General features: G+C 35.5%; 1 pseudogene; it reads right to left on the bottom strand.

Annotated features, from left to right (window-relative positions):
* Positions 1-21058: 21058 nt before the first annotated feature.
* LOC116660611 lies at positions 21059-21949 on the bottom strand (annotated as a pseudogene).

The following is a 21949-nucleotide window of genomic DNA, read 5'->3' as shown; positions in this document are numbered from 1 at the left end:
TTAATTATGTTTAATTAGTTAGTTAATAATGTAATATTTTAGTAATTCTAAAATGCTATTTTTAATTTTTGTATTTTCTCTTACTTTACACATGTAAATTAATACAGAAATCAATACTACTTTTGGTTCTATAACTTAGATATTCAATACAAATTAGGAAGATTCTCCTTTGATGATAAACTGTGCACTTAGCTCTTCCCACCTGAGATTCTAATTGAGAATGGGGAGAAAACAGCAGAGGGGAGGTAAAAATTAAGCCGAAATCAATGAGATCACCATCACATTGTGGTTGTAGACTTAGCACCTAGATAAATTATTCCAAGGAAAGCTACCCCTACAATGCTGGGAAACAGTCAGACAGTTGGTTACCAGGAGCAACTCAATTAGAGACATCAGGGAGATGTCTCAATGTAGAGCCAAGTCTGAGAAGCACAGCTAAATCTTTAAATGTTTCATCACCTCTGTTTGACTTTAAAGAGAAAAACAATAAAAAGGGAGACAGAAAGACATTACCACAAAGCAAGATAATGCACAACATATCAACTTAAACTTATTTTACAGTGTTATACAATACTTTTGTAAATATCACAATTAAATATAATATATGCAATAACTAAATTAGCACATTAGGCCAAAATGTTAATTTTATTACTTTTTATTTGTAAACAAGTAATCTAGAATTTGATGTCTGGAACTCTTAAAAAGCAGGTTAATTTTATGCTAAGTGTAAAACATAAGTACATTCCTACCAGTCAGCATTGACTATAATTATATGCAGCTAAGGAAACAGTAGCATTATGAGATGACATGGAAACAGAAACTAATGCACCCATGATAGATTTTAATATACAGAAGCAAGTACTTTTCGGCCAGGCTAATAAACAAGCAAATCAGAACCTACAAAATGATAAACACCTTCTAATTCATTCTATAAGATTCACTAAACTCTGGCACAGAACTAAGCAATAATGGCACACACAAACACACACAAAATACCCTAAACAAATTTCATTTATGAATACAGAGGCAAAAATCCTAAATAAAACAGTAACACATCAAATCCAGGAACATATTAAAAGAAAAAAAAATCAGCATTGAAAAAGTTAAGCAAAAATACAAAGACATTTTAAAGGCTTAAAAAACTTATTACTGTAATTTTACTATATTAGCCAATTTTAGGGGAAAAACATATGATACTCTCCCTAAGGGACAAGAGAGTATTTGGTAAAATTCAACCAATATTCCCAACTAAAAAAAAGTGTTTCCTTAATTTGCCAATTACAAACAATATAACTACTGGGGGAGATTAGAAGAATTTTATTAAGTTAAAGAAAAAAATTAAGAATGCACATTATTATCATCATTATCTTGAATTTCCTTAGAATTCCAGTGAATGCAACATGAATATAAGAAGAAGTAAAAATCTAAATTATTGGAAAAAATAATCCAAACTGGCATTACTGATAATATTTTAACTGTCTAACTAAAACTCGAAGAGAATCAACTACAGTAATCAAAACAAGAGCATTCAACTTTCCTTTATACCAGAAACCAACACAACACTGCCATTCAACCATACTTCAATAAAAATAAATAGAAAAAAATTCAAAAAGAGCATTCAGTAATGCAACTAGATGCAAAATCAACAGGCAAAACTCAATAACTATCCTAGAAAATAGCAATATTTAATTGAAAAACAATAAAAAGGAAACCTCAATTTACAATAGTAAATAAATTAAATTATAGAGAGGAATGAATAAAACCAGAAATGTTCAAGACTTTCATGAGGAAATTATAAAACTTCATTGGAAAATTTTAAAGTATTGAATACAAGAAAAAAATATTATATTTGTGAATGAAAAGACTCAACCTGATGAGTATTTCAATCTCCAAATTTACTCATTCAGTGAAAACCTCCAAAGAATTTTTAGAACAGAACTTGGCAAGATGATCTCAAATTTCACTTGGAAAAAATAAATGGGAACTATCCATTTTATTTTGTAAGAGCTATAAAGAATGATTTATCCTAACATGTGTTAAAATATACTCTAAAGTTATTGAAAAAAGTTAAAGTATGATATTGGTACAAAATTAGACAAATATATCAATGTAACAAAATTAAAAGTACAGAAACAGACCCAAGGATATATGAAATTTTATTGTACATAAAGATGTAATTTCAGATAAGTGGACTTCAACAATGGGATTGAGATAGTTGAAGGTTTTATATACATATGAAATTTAAATCATACATTCACACTGTCTGCAAAATCGAATTCTAGGCAGAATAATGAGCTAAATATTTTTATGCTCTAAAATAACTAGATGAAAGCATAGAACAATGCTAGTCTAATCCATTATCATTATATGGAAGATTAATGGCAAAGCCATAAATGAAATATTGACAAATTTAAATACATAATAATATGAAGCTCCCATGCTACCAAAGACATTATAAACTTACAAGAGAAAATTGGGAGAAATATGTACAAAGCATGTAACAAAAAATAATGATGTCTATAGTAGATGAATAATCTTTAAAGTCAACAAGAAAAATGACAAAAGTTACAACAGAAGATTCATAACAAGAACAACTCAGAAAAAGAAATAATTATCATGAGTAATCAGACAACTGTATACTGAAGCAACAATGAGACACCATGTCTTATCTATCAGACTGAACAAAGTACGAAGGCTGATAATAACTGGCATTGGCAATAGGGTAGGGAAATGGGAATTTTCATCTACCACTGTTAAGCCTTCTGAATGGACAATTTAACAAAATCTGCCCATAAAAATCATATATGACTTTTGATCCGCTATGTCCCGTTTTAGAAATCTCTTCTACAAAACGTTCACTTTACATGACGTATAATATCAAAAATTTTCAAAGTTACACGTATAAATAGCAGAATCTTTAAATAATATGTGGTTAATCATACCATGAAATATAGAAGGAAAAAAAACCTCATTATCTATATGAAAAGATCTGTAAGAGGTAATGTTAACTGGAAAACACATTCTAACTAGAGAAAATATAGTTAGTTCTAGAACATGTTAAAATACAAGCCACTCACTGCATCCCTGTTGGATGCAATCTGCCCTGCTATGTTCTCACATACCTCTAATATGCAGAAAAAAATTCATTAAAGAAGAGATGATTTGAGGGATGTATATTCTCTGACAAGTCTTAAATCTACCTGCTTTGCAAGGGAGGAGAGACAGAAAACAAAACCGAGCAAGATTCACTACTATAATCCCAGTGAGATAAAAACCTGAATTTTAAGAAGGGGAATAAAAACAAGGCACGAATAACTATGAAATAAAGCTGCATGAAATGGTCTTGAGAGAGAAATCATATCGAGCCAGGCTTCATGAAGAAGACGGCACTTCAGCCAGGCCTTGGGTGGTGGCTAGAAATCTGAAAGGCTGGGACAGAGTGAGTGCAGATTTCAAAGGAAGGGAACAGCATGAGGTAAGATGAAATGTGTGGAGTATATAATTAGAACAGGATGTTCCCTGGTGCTGCCAGAGCACTGAGTCTATGAAACTGTGGAAGACAAAGCTAGAAAAGGGAGATGGGTTGTCCCCTGAAATGGAGGGTCATCAACATTTCCAATATTTGCAGCTTAACTCAGCTGAGTCATCCGTGAAGACGGCTGTTTTGTTAGCTTAGCAAGGATTTAGCAATGGGTAGCACTCGAGCATTGTGTGATAAAGCCCATACAGCCTGCCTGTCCTTTGTCCTCTTCCCTTCCACATACACACTAGATTTTCTCTAAGTTTTTCCACTCATTTTATTGCTAAGCACTTAGACTTAAAAAATGTCTTAAGCCTTGCTTTTTTAATTTCCTAAGAAGGATCTTGTATTATCCTCACAGTAGTCTTTAACCACCCACACAGTACAAAGAATAATTTTAGACTATAAGTAAACTTAAAGATCATTCAAAGCAAGTAACCCAATTCTTTTATAGATGAGAAACTGAGGCATAATTTTTAATGCAATGATTAATAATGAAAATGGACAACCACAAAATTTGTTTTAGGTATAGTAAATAGGTCTCTAGTATTATGTGAAGAAAAGGTAGAGCTTTCTGTTTTAAAGGAATTCGCTCAAACTAAAAACAAATAAACAATGAATGTGTAGATTACTACTTGGGGTTACTATGGTAAAATATAACTTTTTGATAAGAGTCTTGTAGAACTGCATTGAAACTGAGTATCTTGCCCTAATTGGGCTTATTTAGTACAAAATACGGTATTTTTTGAAACTGACTATTTGGAATTTTCCCTTTAAATTCAACCAAGTAGATGGTTGATTCTATACAAGGAAGAAAAAAGATACCTGGATTATTAATGGGTGAAAGATTAACTGATGGTAGGTTCAGTTTCCATTTGGGAATGCAAGGAAAAGAAAGTTAAATTTCTTTCACTGAAAACTAAATTATTACATTCAAGAGAAATGGCTTTGTATTAGGTGAGTAAAAGAAAAAAGGATGAGAGGTAATGAGTAGAAATAAGTTTGAGTGAGAGTAGAAATTTCTCAGCTAGAATCACTGGGGAAGTCTTACTTCTCTCCAGGATCTTTGAAATTTTGAACTTGAAAGAATAACATAGGTTGCAGCTTTTATTGTTTAAGCTATTTATCTTTATTCCCATATCATGCAAAGAAACATCCAGTAATTAAGTCCAGAGAGATAATTCAATACAAAATCAGAGATTATACAGAAAATGATTATGCTAACTGAACATTCCATCCGACATGAAGTTTGCCATATTTATTCCCATTCCAAAACTAGAGTTACATTTCCTTGTACAGATACAGGAATAGGTCTGTACCCTATCCACTTCTTTATACATAATTGAAACCACATTGCAATGTATAAGAAAAGAAACAATTCTGGCTGTTTTGATAATCCTGATTCTTTTTGACACTAATTCCCCCCAAAATATAGAAGAATCTTGACATTTTAGTCTTTAAAATAATACTAATTGCCATTGAACTAATGGCAAATAGGGGTTCTTTTCTAAAAATTTCAACAGGCTTTATCACAGTGCTTATTTACTTATTAGAAATTACCCCCACCTAATTTCAATTAGCATTTGAGGTGATTTGTTTACAATAACCACCATACGCACACATACAGGATAACACAGATATAAACGTTAGCAAGCAGTACAGTGAGATATAACTGAACTACGTAAATTAAAACCAGCAGTTCAAGTAAGGGGAAAATTGTTGGCATCTAACACTGGGATGACTAGCTTAGTCTTCCAAAGACTTGGAGTTTTGCTCCACCCAAGAAGGCGTTACAATCTGAAGGGATTCTAAAGAATTCTAAAGGGACGTACAGCTAGATGACAGCTATTTCTTGGGAAGTTGTATAGCATCAAAATTACTGATCCAGGAAAGCTTGCCCACATTTCAGAAAATGCCTTAGTATACCTCTTCTGCTTTATCTAATAGCAGTTTTTCAGGAAATGTTTACCAATAGAACATTCATTATCAAAATATTTACTGAGTAACTGCTATGTAGTAACCAAGATTTTTAACAGACATGAAGCTAAATAAACCACTTTATTTAATCTACAAGAGAAGCCCATGTTGTAGGAATAAGAAGAAAGGATTCAGACATGTGAACAAATAGCTCAGCTGTAAACACACCTACTATTAGTGTGGTTGATCATATTCTAATGGTCTATATATCACTGATACCCAAGGGACTCAGTAGAATAATGTGGAAGAAAGTGAGATTTTAATAAACATGTATTTTTAAAAAATAAAATGAAGTAATTTGGGAATAATATTATATCTCAGAATTATTAGAAATGAAAAATCTACCTGTTTAACTTTTCATGCTTGATTTATTTTTAACTCTGGTTTGTTATTTTTCTTCCTTTTAAAGTTGCAAAAAGGAATTTTTCCCTTGTCAGATTTCTACACAATTTTATTATCTCTGATATTTTTGTATTGCTTTGTTATTATTAAACCACCTAAAATGAGCTTACACATGTGAAATTTCAAGATGCCTCAGGAGACTAATTAGCTCAAATGTGTCTTGTGAAAACACACCAAAAATGCCTCATGTTTAACTTTCACACAATAAAGAATAACATTTCTACGTGTATATGCTATGGAATATTATACAGAAAATAAAGAACTAAACGTATGCATTATACTTTCTGTACAGTACAGACAAAAACATCTCCACAGGTGCCACACACTAACCCCTGGCTGTGTAGTGATTTGATAATAGAAGAGAATATTGTGACACAAGAAGGGTCACTTTTGGTTTAAACTTAGATTAATACACAAGCTTTATTCTTCAAATACAAAAAAAACCCCACACTACTCGCTGAATTAGGGATTCATGGGCAAGTTTGCTATTAAGTTACAGAAAAAGTCTCTTTTATCTTTTTTACTTTCTGTTGATGTAGTATCTAAAACCTGATGTTTTTCTAAATTAAAAAAAGGTTAATAGAAAAAATAAAACCTGATGTTTAATTCATGCAATCCCGACCTATCACTGTTTATTCCAGCTGTGATGTCTCTTAACAGATAGAAGCCATGGACAACAAATAAACTCTATATTATTTAGCCAACATGTACTTTTTACTGTGAATGTTTTTAATAAATAATTATTAAAGTTAAAATAGGCATGGAATACTTACTAACACAGAGCTAACAAGTCCTATTAACGCTATTATGTTAGGAAATTATGGCAGGTCAGTCAAGGGCCTAGCACAAGTTGGAGAAGGATTCGGGCTCTGAAATATTTATAATTTTCAGAGCAACTCAGGGAAAAGGTTAACTTAAGAAAGCTGAATACACAAGTTGAACACAATACAGGACTAACAGCGATTAATTATTTTTAGTGATATTAGCATAAATCTAATTAGCAAAGACTTAGTTATAAATCAACCTGTGGTCCAAAGATTCCATATGGAAACTAATCTAAGTCCTTATAAGTGTTAAAAACTGTATTTTTAAGGAAAGTCACCCCTCTTCATAAAATTTATAAATGAGAAGGAATACAGTGATAAACATTAATTGTGCCATTCTTCAATATCAATTTTGAATAAAACAGTTCTTTCTCAAACTCAGTTCTTAGAGGCCGACTTATTGTATATTTTATGTCTTTATAGGGGTGACATTGGGACTGTTTGGAAGAGAAATCTAGTTAATTATTTAGAGGTGAGATGCTAACTAGGTGAAACCGGAATCCCTCAGTTGGAAAGATCTTTGCTAACACGCATGCAAAATGTGGTCCCCTGGGACGCTAGCCAACAGCGTCACAACACTCATCTACAGCAGCGTTTGGCTTGCATCTTAGTAGAATAGAACACAGCTAGGAATTCCCAAACATCCATAAATACATATTTTTAAAAAATCCAAACCCATCAAACAAAAATTTTAAAAAGAAAAACATCAAATGAGCGCATCATCCACATTTATGGTCTTTGACTTCCAGCTTTTCAAAAATACATGAAAACTTTCAGTAGTAAGTTTTCAGAGACTGTTTCATTGTACAGCTATCTAGCGAAGCAACATGGACTGATAAAGCTCCCAGTGTAAGAGAGGAACTGGCTGAAACCCTGTTTCTGCCAGCTGCTAACTGTAACGTTGGGCAATGTTAATTAACTGCTCCATGGCTCTGAATTCTCATCTGTAAATTAGGGGAAACATTAGGGACTCACCTCATAGGATTATGGTGAAAATTAAAGGTAAAATACTAATAAATTTAAGTTTATACAGACATTATTATCATTATTGTTATTTAAAATGGAAGAATATCCAGTGACGTTTCTAAAATATTTTATCTGGGTATTATTTTAATTCAAACATTTATTTTAATATTTTAACTAAGTTAGATTATAAGTTTTTATGACTCACAGAAGAATCACGCTTTTGAGGAAGAACTTTGCATAAGAGATAATGCCTCTTGAAAAAATATGTAGTTATCTTATGCATACAGAAATATGATTCTGAAAACTTATTTCACACTTGGTAAAACTATCTGTTTTGTTACCTAAGTGCTGATAAACAGATGACACTGAATGACTTCATTATACAATGACAAACTATGGTCTGGATAATTCCATTTGGGAAATTAAAATAAATTACCTTAAAATCTATACCATATAGGATAATATTCATTACAGTATATTTATAATATTAAAACAATCAACCATAAGTAATAAAGTCATGATATATATCAACTCAATGTAATATATAGTTATGAATCATGATAATCATATGAAGACTAACAATATTAAAAAAAGTTCAGTGATCCAATGTTAATGACATGTACAGCAATATAAAAACATGCATTTAGAAGGACAAAAGAGAAATATGTAATATCTAATTACAATGATGAAATTATGAATAAATGTCTTAACATTTTAATTAATGCTACTAAAGAATTGTTCCTAACAATGAAAATGTTGATAAATTAAAATGGTAGAAATATTGGAACTATTCTGTTACTATACTTGGAAGAATTTAAACAAGATGGAATGTCATATTACTAGGAAGTGGGTTTTCTGTATTGTCTGAAATTTAAAAAAAATGGATTTAATTGTCATAATTCAAACCATGTCATATAATCCTGTTTTTTTAATGTATTTATATTTTCAGATCAATTAATTATTGGCAGAAACATTTTTTTTTTGTCAGTCTATGAGCCATTAAAGCTAATGAGGTAGAAAGGAATGATATCTATTCTCTTGAATTCTGTTGATTTTCCCCTTTTGAAGTAGAATTTTCCTTTAGGTACTGAAAAAAACACTCTAATACACAACACCCATACTCTTTCTCCATAAATCCCAATAAAAGCAATAAAACAAAGCACATTAAGCCACTGTGAATCAAAGGACATGTGTATGATAGTTGCATGGTTTGTTTTTTTTTTTCATCTTTGTCCTTTTGTGACAATATAGCCTTTCCGGATACAAAATTTAGTCCTTATTTTCAAGTGGTTTCCAGTTAATTGAGGGAATCTGTCCACATCAAACCTCCTTATTTTCTCCTATTTTATTACTGTCACACATGGTAGAACTTCAACAGAGTGTTGGAATCGGCTTGTCCTGGCTCACTAGAGCCAATTATTATATTTTCAGGAATTTTGCAAACTGGTTGTTAAAGCATTGGTATTTGAAATTGGCCGCTATGAGAGTAATTACACCATGGAAATCATCATACCTACCAATTAGAACCTTTTTTTTTTTTTTTACCTCCTTCTCGTGGTGCTTAAACATTTACCAGCACTGCATTGGCCAGAAGATGCTTGCATCTAGAATTTCACGAGTGTATCATTTAACTCAATTGGTCATCCACATGAGGCATTCCATCCAAACATGTCCCTGGAGTGAGAGTCAGCACAGAGTCTATTAGAGAGGTGTCTGCACTCCAATTGATCATCACCACTGTGGAGTGTGGCCACTTCCTTGCCCGAGAAAATACTGACCCCTTGGAAGGAGCAGTCTTCCCTAGAAACTTCTTTACACTATGTGTGAGCTTTTTGCAGAGATGAAGAAAACAATGAATTAAAGAACCCTACAGTCAACTCAAGAGGTGTCAAAATTAAAGAGGTAGGGTTGTCTGTCAGTCTAACAGTCAAAAATCTATTAACCTTGCTTTTGCAATAATGAGTCAATAAAATTACTTTTTCTTGAAGATGCCAATGAGGCCCCAGATTATCACAAAATACCTTCTAAATATCCAAAGAAAGAAGAAATCATGTTCAATGTCATTTTACTATTTTCTATATTTTATTTTATGTTTTTACAAATTTTACAAGTTTTACAAATCACTTATCCATAGATAGTATGATATATGTTGAACTTCTATTAATCACAGATAATTGGTTGTGTTGGATAAAGAAAAAATTTATTCTTTTAAGAAATACATTTATAATTTACTACCTAGAAAAATGAAGATAATGGTAGCTTTCCTGTCATTTTTTCAATTTTGTTACAAGATGATGTGAGATTAACAAATTATGCTTGAGGACTCCTTGGTGTAATACTGCTTTTCAAAGGTGATTTCTGCCAGGTAAGTAGTAGAAGTGATTAAATTGATTTCAACATTTTCCTAGTTCCTGGAAAAAGTTATAAACTAATACACGCACACACAAGCCCCGCTCCCAAAGCTGGTAATATGTGTTACTTGCTAGCAACAAGAGAGAGAATTGGAGTTTAGAGAAGGTAGATAGAAAGAAATTACTAGAATGCCACACATAAATATGAGAAAAGATATGAACAATTTCAAAGATTAGAGAAATATTAGCTCAAAAAGCTTCAATATGTATCTAAAATAAATTTTTAAAAAGAGAATAAAATAGAGTCAGTATTTGGCTGAGAATTTTCCAGAACTGAACAAAAATATACCTCCTCAAATTGGAAAAAATGTACATCATTTCATTTAACTTTCACAACTATTTGAATTAAGGATTATTTCTGGTGAAGAAAATAAGCACAAACAGGATAAGCGAATTGGTTCAATTTGCTCAGCGACCAAGACGTAGACCAGTCACCTTGATTCTCAAGGTCTGTTCCTTCTCAGTGGGCTGCTATATTTCGGTCAGTGCCTCATGGTGGCATGGACTTAATTCAAAGAACCTCCACCTTCCTGATTACTTGTTTGCTATGATCACCTGGGCAGGTCAAGTAAACTCCAGAGACATAGTGTTTGAAAAGATGGGCAAGACTGAGAATCCTTCTAGGCAAATAAAAGGCCAACAGCATTAAAAACAAACAAAAAAAAAAAAAACCCATATTCACAAAAAAGTAAAAATTAAATGCTTTTAGCTAGAAAAGGGTGCATTTCGGGAGAACCCTGAGCTGATACTAGATGTTTGAATTCAACTTTGTACATTGGATGTGAACTGTGTCTTCACTGTGCCACAAGTCCCTTGACCCAAAGGCATGTCTTGTTCATCTTGTTTTCATTACAGCACCAATAAAGGAGCACGCACAGGAGCGATCCATCTTAGATGTGCAATGAGTTTGAGAACTAGAACACCTGCGTTTAGGGTATGGCAGCAGGAACGGGAGTCAGTGAAGAAGACAGAGGAGAGTTCAAAGAGGTAAAGGGATAATACAGGATTAAGGAAGTTAAAAGAGAGTCTAAAAAAGAGGAAGTGGTAATCAATGTCCAGTGTCTTTGAGAGGAAAAAATGATCAAAGATCTATAAAAGACCATTGGATATGGTAACTGAGAGATGAGAAGTGAACTCTGTATTTTTTTCAGTAAAGTCAGGTACAAAATATAATTTCTATCCCCTAGGAATTTACAGTCCAATTGGGAGGACAAGATGTAATCAAATGTAATAAGCAATAAGAATTAAGAGTCAAAACACTTCTAGAATTTCAACAATCTGTCTTTGTTGTTTGTGTAAAATTATCTCTACTAACTTACCAAAACAAACACAGAAAAATAACAATCTAATTTGGAGAAAATCAACACTAGAAAGATGGAAAGTTTTAAGTAAGCTCATATCGTATGTTACAGTTAACTGAAACAATAACCTTTAATTATTATATAACTTTCCTAGATTTTAAGACTCATACTTTATAATCTATTTATTCCTTGCAAAGTAGAAATATATTTTTCTCTGTTAAAACTTAAAGAGGAATAAATTTAATAAGGGCAATGCTGTTGTTTATTATCTTAGAAGTTTGGATTGTAGAACACATTTCCCTTAATTTTTTTTTCTCTAAGACTTATAGGAAAGATTTTTTTTCCTATTTCCATCTTTAGAAGACCCAATCAGGCTTTGCTCATGCTATTACTGTCATATTTATTCCTTACAAAATTAGCATTGAATAGTTTCATGTACAGTTGGCCCTTGAACATGAGTTTGAACTGCATAGGTCCACTTGTGCATAAATTTTATTCAAAAGTAAACACTACAGTGCTACACAAGCTAAGGTTGGTTGAATTGTCAGATGTGGAACCACAGAAACAGAGAAACCATGGCTACAGAGGACCAACTATAAATTATAGGCACATTTTCTACTGCGGGAAGGGTCCACATCCCTAATCCCTACATTGTTCAAGGGTCAACTGTATATGCAAATGTGGGGTGTACACAGTGCATGTATACACCCCAATGCACAGTACAAGAGGTAGATAGAAAGCACTTACCACCTAGGGCCTGAGTAAGAAAACTAAGTAGTTGGCTAACTTTTTCAATCTAGGCCAAGATAGAAAAGTAAGCCAAGAAATACATATAATTGATATTGGTGAGGAAGATTCTAATTAATTTCTCAGCAAGGCAAATGAGTTTCATCAGTAAAAAGCTTCTCATAAATAAGATCTGTTTACACTCCCACATGCTTTCTTCCTTGAAAATCAAAGCTCTCAAGAGAGTAACAGCTGACAGCTACATTCAAGCCCAATAGAACAACAGAAAATGAGTCAGTTTGCTTTTACAAAGAAAAATAACTGCAATCTAATGTTTACAAATATATTAACTGACCACTGACTTTTTTCCCTGAATTTTTCACTTCCTTTAATTAAGGCTTTTATTTTTATGTTATTATTTTTGTATTTTTCCTTTTTATACTAAAATTGTCATGTTAAATAGCGACTAGTAGGAATCAAAGACTTCAGATCTGTGTCGAACATGATCTTAGCAGTGGTTCTTAATCAAGGGTGCACATCAGCACCAAATGGGAAACACTTTCCAAATATGTATCCATCTATGGGTTTGTCAATCTCCAGTGTTATTCTGTTATAAAATTCTGGGTCAGGACCACCTATATAAATTATCTGGGAACTGCCAATACCTATGTCAATGAGCCAATCAATAACTTGCTTTAAGTTCATTGTTTGGATTCTCAAAAATTTACTTTCACATGTGAACAATGTGAATTGGATGTCAGGATACATCTTCACCGTTTCTCTAGAACTGCTTTCTTTTCATCTATATTTTAACACTCTATAGACATTTCCATGTTAAAAACAAAAAGGAATCCTGAATCCTACTGGTCCCTCCAGCCATCCATCTCTCTCTCTTTACCTTTTCAACAGGTCTTGGGGAAGTTGTCTGTTTCTACTTCTCATTTTTCAAGACATTTAACCTCTGACCTCACAACTTCAGCATTTACCAATATTTGTGAATTCCAACAGTGGATATAATGGTGCCTCGTAGAAAATTAATCAAAGAGAAAACAAAGAAGGCCATGCAGAGAGTGCTAGCTATTGCTCTTAGGGCAGCCACTCCTACAGAGCAGAACCTAGGATTTGAGAGGCTGGGTTGGTAGAAAGGAAACAGGGGCATAGAAAGACCTGTTGGTATAAACTCCTATGATATTTTTCATTACTGTGACAGTTTTTTCTCTTCTAGTCCCAGATATTGGTCACATGTTGTCTTAAGCTTGATGGAGTTATTCGAGCATTAACAGAGGATACTTGAACTAAAACGCAGCCCCCATGGAATGACAGCTCCGTCTTTATTTACTCGTATTTAATGCCCAGAGAGACAAGCCTTTTTCCGCCACTGATTTTTATTTCAGGGGAAGATAGAGAAAATTTAAGCTGTGGGAAAAGGCAGTGTGGACAGAGTCAGGGGCTGAATCCTTTTAGGAAAGATGTGGACACATAGCTAAACACCTGGCCAGGGCAGAAATAATAGTGAAGATAAATTCGATTTCAGTACATGAAAAGTTCCTTCATCTTGGATTAAAGATGATTTGCTCATTTGAACTATAAATCTGCTTCACCTGTTGTTGTTCTGTGACTCCCAGCAAATTCCTTCTACACTTTGTGAGCCAGTTTCTGCATATAAAGGAAAGCAATAGGATTAACTCTGGCCTTCTAGGGATGTTGGGAAGATAAATGAGGTAATATTTCAAAAAGTGTGACTATCTTCCTAAGAACATTATTATATTAATCCAAGGTATAAATGCAATTACAAGAATAATCTTCTTGTTATGAATTGACCTAAGAACAGTATCTAAGTCTTATTGAAGAATTTGGCATTGTTGATGCGGGGCTAGTGAAAACCAAGGGAGATCAGAGCAATTGTCTTACAGCATTTTAAGCATCAGATCCGGAAATACTCATACATTTTGAGATCTCTTAGGCAGAGGGTCTGAGTAGTCATTAAGACTTGGGAACACAAAGCATCATCACGTCCTTCTGTGAGACAGTATAGGGGACATATGTGAGCCAGGTAATAAATGGACAACTGGGCCCCCTGGGATGAGGTACTCTAGGCGTGGACTGGACATAGTAGTTGGCTTGCTCTGATTAATACTTCTCATGGTGGGAAAGACCAGGTACTTTTGAAACCATTCCCACCCTCTGCTGCCAAGATAGTAATTCAAATATTTTATTGCATTTTGGAATCAACATTAGGGACTAGAACCAGCCTTTAGGACTTAAAGGGTACAGGAGTGAGGCAGTCCATTACAGCTCCATTTAATTCATTGGCGTAGATCTATATCTGGCAAACTTTTTTTGTAAAGGGACAGATAGTAAATACTTCAGACTTTGTGGGACATATAGTCACTCAACTCTGCCTTTGTCACCCAAAAACACCCATAGATAATATTTAAACAAATGAGTGTGGCTGTGTTCCAATAAAATGTCATTTACAAAAATAGACAGAGGGCCAGATTTGGCCCACAACTTGTAGTTTGCTGACCTGAAATCTAGATAATGTTTAAAAAACAACTTAATTGCTGAGTATTTACCATATGCCAAGTATGATCACATTCCTTCACTTATCTTCCTTACTATAGCCATATAATTTGATTTCATTATTGTCCTCATTTTTAAAATGTAGCCTTTTTTGCTATAAAATAGAAAAGTATATTTAGATCTTCAATAAGAAAAGTAGGCAAACCAATGGAAAATTCAGCAAATGATATGCCACGGCCATTCACAAAAGAAAAAATTCTAATGGGCACTACACATATAAAAGATATCCAATGAGTTACTGTTTCATAAACATGAATGTCATAAGAATAACAAATTATGTTCTGTTCAAAATATGCACCTGTCCTTCTGGAAGAGGACTATACTCACCTACACCTTTGATGTCAGGTTTGGTATGTGACTTAGCAAGTCTCGCCCAGGCATCAGGCTTGGTTGGCCCTGTCGTGTGCACCCTACCTGAAGGGAGAATAACGTATGATCAACCTCTTGACTTCAGGAGTGGTCATGTGACTTGCTCTGGAAAAAGAAATGTGGACTTAAGTAATGTGTGTCACCTCCGAGCAGCAGCTCTAGGAGCCGGCTCACTGCTGTGAATTCCTCTTTCCTCTTCAGGAGGACTCACATCGTCCTGGATGGAGGACATTCCTTCCGCCCAGGGTGAGCAAGCAAGATGCATAATAAATGCTGATGAACAACAGGCTTGCAACACAAGGGGTGTGGGGATACAGGGTTCCCTATGCATTTGCACTGGTTGTAAACGTTAGTTACCACTAAGGGTTTGAATCTGTTAGGCTCCGCTTTAGGGATATCACCTTGGCAGAGTTGCTAAGCCTCACTCTGCCTTCATTTCCTAACCTGCAGCTAATGACAGTACTTTTAGAGAAAGGCTAGAGCTTTTGAAGATAGAGCGAATGAATACATGTAGCATACCCAAAGTAATACTTGCCACTTGGCAGAGTCAATGCGACCTCCGTGACTTGTTTCACTTAGCGTAATCAGTACTATTTATGTGAAAAAGCTGATTCAGGGGGCGGGGAAGGGAACAGAATCAGCAGCTACTTATAAAATTCACTGCCTTCCTTCATTCTTGAAACTTCTCCTGCTATTATTTTGTACCAGGATATTTGTTTTAAGTATGAGATTCCTCAGGAACAAAGAACCATATGGCCCAGAGGAAGCTCCGTTAGCACTGTCATCCAGCTTGGCAGATGGCCCCTCAGATAGCACAGGAAGGGAAGATGTGAAAGGCCAGGAGTCTGGAACGAGTTTTCTTACAAAGTAGAATGTCTTTCCAAAAGGAAAAAAAAGAGGGGTGGGGGAATGGGAGGATAGGATTATCTGCAGTCAAGAATAAAAGAAATCTGAAAGTCATAGTAACTTTAATCTTTGAATCTTCATGTACAAAAGAGTCATTCTTTATGATAGGCAGTGAAGCCCGGTATTGTAATTACTGTGATATTTACATATGAAAAGCTCCCAGCTAATTATTTTCTGACTGTTCCACCTGTGCCAAAACGATAATCAAAACAAAAGAGGGTCAGAAAGAACATACAACATTTATAAGCAATCCAGAGGACCTCAGCCTCCAGAGAAGTGGGAGATGCTACTGCTAAGTTTGAACTGTTTTGTCAGTCCTAATATCGTTGAGTGTTAGGACTTAAAGGAACCTTAGTGTTCAGATTAGTGCTTCCAGCGTGTCTGGCACATCTAATGTGGTCCAAGCTCTGCTGGTCACAGGAGGTAGAAAGGAGAATGAGAGTGAGTGCTGGCTGCCCAGAGGGGCCCCAGCCCTCCTGGAGGACACAGGACATAAACACAGACTTCTAATTATCAAAGCTAATAAGCAGTACAGAAATACACAGAGGAGGAAGTAAGTCTGCCTTCTTGAGTCAGGGGTAAAAAAAAATACTTGAGAAAAGAGTAAAATCCTATTACAATAAAATTTTTAAAGTGAATTATTAAAGGTTATCCAGTTGGCTAATATCACAGTAGGATTTGAACTATAGTTTAAACTTATTTTTTGTCATATGGAAGTCTGAAAGCTTTTCCATTTTTTTTCTGGTTTTGCTCATTCTAGGGCCGTATCTTTCCAAAATGTAAACTTAAAATATTCCCATTTTAAAAATAGCATCAAATCTGAATTTTCATTAAGATAGAGAATTATTCTGTCAATGCATGGATTAAAATATTATTTCAAATTCAAAACTGGGGAAATTCAAACCAAATTAGCAGGATTAAATATCCAATACAGAAAGAATACGGTAGAGAATATTTGGTAACTCATATGTATTAAAATATCCCTATCAGCCAGAAAAATGCCATTATTCTAAAACGTTATCTCCTGACAATGTTACCAAAGGCAAATTCTTGTGCCCGACACACAGGGAGGCCAAACAAAGCGAACTGTCGAAGTTTCGAGCAAAGAAAGTTCTCCCAGCACGGAGAACGGGTGGCTTGTGCTCAGAATACCCCAAACTCTCCAAAGGGGTTTAGCAAAGCATTTTTAAAAGCCAGCTGAGGTTGCAGGGTGGGGGGTGCGTCTCCAGGTATGTGATCAGCTGGTGCACAATTCTCTGAGTGGCTGATGCTGAGGTAACAGGGCAGTTAACATTACCCATCCTCCTTAGGCACCCATAGGTCTGGAGCTCAAGGTCATCAAGCGGTTGAGTCCTTCCATTTGGTCGGCGGTTTAGCTCCTGTAAAACAACTCAGGAAGTGTGCATCAGACACCGTCATCTGGGTACTCCAGAGAGGAGTTGCAGAAGAGGGTATGGGGGAGGGGTCTGTCCCGGGAAGGCCCCATGGGTTCCCACTTGGTTACACAAAGAAAGAGAAAAAAAATGAATATAAATCTGTGAATTTCCTTTAGGCATCTGGGGCAAATTTAAATTACTTCTGAATTTATGTAATTATTTGGTAAGCTCACTACTTTGGAAGTGCTTGGGATTTGGCCAAGCGTCTACTGCTCTATTCCTGACATCTAACCAAAAGCCTAGTGTATCAGTCAGGGTTCTCCAGAGAAACAGAACCAATATAATGTGCATATTATAGAGAAGGAAATGTATTAAAAGTAATCGGCATGCTCAGTCAGAGAGGCTAAGAAGTCCCACGATCTGCAGTAATCACTCCAGAGACACAGGTGTGCTAATGACATAGTTCCCATCCAAGTTCAAAGGCCTGAGAACCAGGAGAACCAACGGTGCAAGTTTGGGTGTGAAAGCCAGTAGCCTTGAGACCCAAAAAGAGCAGACATTTCAGTTATACCCAATGGATGGAAAAAAAACAATGTCCCAGCTCTAGGAAGTCAGGCAGGGATTTTCTCTTACTCAGGGAGGCACACTCACATTGGGGAGGGCAACCTGCTATACTCCGTCTACTGATTCAAAAGTTAAGCTCACCCAGAAACACCTTCACAGACACACCCAGGATAATGTATGATCAAATGTCTGGTCACCCTGTAGCCCAGTCAAGCTGACACATAAAATTAACCATCACAACTGGTAAACAATTAAAAGTCAATTAACATTGCTTGAGTGAATGGAGAAAGCCATGAATATAGAGAAGAAAATGTGTAAAGACAAAGTTGTATCTAGGTGATGGATTAGAAAAATGTAACTTCTTCCTAATGAAAAAGAAAGCCTTTTCCATCAAAGGAAACTAATTAAAAGTATGAATTGAACCTCAGCAGGCAGAGTTTCCGGATTCTCCCAAACACCTCTCCCCCTCTGAGCACATGGGGCCCATGCTTTGCCACTTGGTTCCTGGCTGGCGCTTCTATTCCAAGCAGCATGTAGCTGTGAGGTGTCAAACTTCCACTGAGGAAGTGAACACAAGGAGAACACGATTCACCAATTTCTTCATGGGCAGCTAGCTGCCTTCCTCAGCAACAAGTCAAGGGACACTGTAATTGAAACTGCCTTCAATTCATCCCGACCTGAGAGCCTTGTCTCCCATGGGATTCTACAACTACCCTTGGAATGGTTGAGCCTCCCACACGCAGAGAGAAATCTGGCTTATTTGCAAAACTTTTAGGTTGTCTTCTCACACTGTGATTGTGTTTTAATGAACCACTTCCTTCCTGTTGTTGGTTGTACTTCCTTCACTTCCCAGCATCATCTGACCTCATCTCTGTTTTGCAACATTTTCTACTGATACACTTGAACCTCATTTCACATTTCCTAGTTTCCCTTAGTGCCTGTGACAAAGGCTAAAGCAATTTACTGCAGGAGTGGATCCCAGGGAGCTGGAGTGAAGGACAAAGTGAGCAAAGCTAGAAAGCACAAAGGTCCTACGCAAGGATGCATTATTAAAGCAGACACCTGTATGGGTGACTGGTTACCCACTTCCTTGGGACCATCTGCAAAGCTATGTAAAAAGTGTTCCAGGACTTTTTGTTTGGAGGCAGAAAAAAAGGAAAAAGTGTATATCCATTGGCTCCTGTACCGTGCTGTAAAAGTTTTAAGCACGTGGAGCATTAACAACCCCATACTCTGGGAGCTGGCTCTAATATTCAGAGCAGGGAAGCTCTGAGCTGGGAGGAAACAGGCAAGCAGTGTGACCCTAAGAGAACAGTTCTTTTCTGAAATCTTCTCCTTGCTTTGTTCTACCTCTGGTGTCCAATAACGTTTTCCCCATGTCATTCTACATGGTATGGTCTCATTTAACTGACTTTCCAGAATACCAAAGGACAGTATTGCACGGTGATTAAGAGCATACTTTCAGGAGATACTGCATCAGCTTTTGAATCCCAGTTCCTCCACTTTTTAACTTTTTAACAAGTTACATGCCAGCTCCCTAATCTGAAACATTAGGAGAAAATAAGATTATCTATCTTAAAGACTTTTAAAGAGGATTAGAGTAAGTAAAATGCATTAGAAGAGTTCTTGTTACGTAGTTAGAAAGATACGTCTGCAATTATTTTTAAGTTTTAAAATTCTGCTTCTTCAATCTTCAAACTTTACCATAAGCCAAATCTACACTGAGTATCCTTCCTTCCTAATATGAGCTGTTTTTTAAATTATTCACCCTAATCAGGTATGTTTCTATTTACTTGACCCTGCAGGGTCCTTGAATTTGAATATTCCATCTTTTATTCTTCAGGTCACAAACAACATTCCATGTGGGATATGATAATGGAAGGAACTCTTAAACTTCTTTCACTTAGAAAAACGTATGCTTTCTCTGCCTTCCCTTCCTCCCTCCCTCTCTCTCACACACACACACACACACAAACACACACACACACACACACACACACACACATTCACACACACTTCAACCTAAAACAAAAGGGTTGAAATTCAATCCTACCTTAAGGGAGTAGAGAAAAGGAACTCCAAAATGAATGTGAAACAGAAATTTCAAACTAGACTGGATGAAATTTTAATAACCAAAAATTACTAGAATATTTTAGAATCTGCCCTAAGATAATATTAAGTGATGAGAAAAAGATGAATCCCTGGAATATAGATGAAAAGAATTATCTGAAACAATAAAATAATATTATACCTTCAATGAAGTATGGCTTTTCAACAAACTTACAACCCATTAAATATATTAAGTTTTAAGGTTTAACTAGCATATCATTTTCATCTCCATTACATGGCTAAATATAATAGGAATATTAGATGACCCATTCTTTCCTCAATGAGAAGATTTTTCAGATAAATCTGAACAGATTAAATTTTAGGGATGTGGATAAAGTATCTAATGCCACCTTATAGTATTTGCTGTATTATTTTAGTAATATATACCTACAATGGAAAATAATACATTAATATGAAAGTTATTTTTATCTGTGCAATAATTTATTTATAATTCTTTAAATGCATCTTCCTTTTTTTTTTTTTAATTCAAGGGCACTAGCTTTATAATCTTTTAAAACTACCCCAGAATCTACTATGAAGAACCAGGACTAGAGAATAAACACCAAAGGAAAACTGCATTTAATGCTCTGATGTCTTTGCTAAACATTTCTTTTGTCTCATTAAATTCATCTTTTTTCCAATTTAGACAAAAGTTATAGAAAAATATGAAAAATATTCGTCATATGAGTGGTTCATAAAATGGGAGTGGCTGTGCTTCTGAATTTTGTTCACCTCACCTTCTAGGCATGTTGCATTAATACCTAAGGTATCCCAGTGTCACTCCCTAAGAGGTCCTAGCAGATGATTCCAATTTTACAAAAGAAACAGACATGGAAACGTTGTCCTTGTAACTAGCCCTGTCATTAACAGAAGCACAACGTATTCATATGCTCAATGGGTTATAGAAAAATAGTACATTACGTGTCAATTAAAATAGAGAAAAAAAAGTCAGATCTCCCCAAGCATCAATGTATATTTAAAATTTTACAGTAAATAAACACTTTGAAATAAAGATTTCCCCATGTTTCCAGATAAGATAATGTTTAACATACTTTATAATACATTTTACATTTGACTTCATTTTTTTGGTAAATACAGTTGTGAAAATTGAGCTACAGACTCTTCCTTTTAAAAAATTCTCCCCTTAATATGCATCTCTTTCTGAGAGTGGTCAAGATCATTTGACACACTGAGGCACAATGTCCAGGAAGATAACCTCCCTCATTTTTCCCTTTAGTCTGAAGTTTTAATGTTGAAACGGGGTCTTAAAATAATCCTTTCACAAAATAAGGCAGCTTTATGCTGTAAAAACATTAGTACTTTGTCAAAGTTTATGTTCTTCTGTCCTCCTCTGCTTTCACCATCTGTCAGCACCTTCTTTAAAGACCATTTTTTTCTACCCAGTAACATCTGTATGCGGCTCCTGGTCTGTCCAGGTAGGTTTACAGAAACAAGAGCTCCACTGTGGTTTCACAAGCCTGCCCGTCTGCGCTGGTCCTAGTTCTCTGCACATCTCAGCAGACCTTGGAGAGGTCATACTGGAACTCCTCACCTTGGTCGGTTTTGCTTTTGCTGCAGGTCTTATAGCACCTGTCCTGTTGGTTGTAACATTCTGTTAGGGAAGCGATGACGATGTTAAGATGAACAGTAAACAGTGAAGAGCCACATCCGGAGGGTTTATAACCACAATGAGGGAAAGGCTTAGATCCCTGCACCTCCACTGGCAGAGCCTGTCCTCACCTCCCAGGAGGTCCAAGGCAGCATTCAGGTATGTGTCTATCTTGTGAACACCCTTCCAGATGGTCTTCAGAGTGGCCCTCTAGGCAGTGGTCTGTGCCTGCTCCTGGCACCTGAAAGGGGCGGTCAGGAGGAGGAGGAGAAGGAGGGCCCGCCCAAGCCCTGGGAGCAGGGCCAT

Source organism: Camelus ferus, chromosome 30, assembly GCF_009834535.1.
Source record: "Camelus ferus isolate YT-003-E chromosome 30, BCGSAC_Cfer_1.0, whole genome shotgun sequence".
NCBI classification, from domain to species: domain Eukaryota; kingdom Metazoa; phylum Chordata; class Mammalia; order Artiodactyla; family Camelidae; genus Camelus; species Camelus ferus.
The sequence above is the reverse complement of the archived record's forward strand: the minus strand, read 5'-3'. Positions and strand labels throughout refer to the sequence as shown.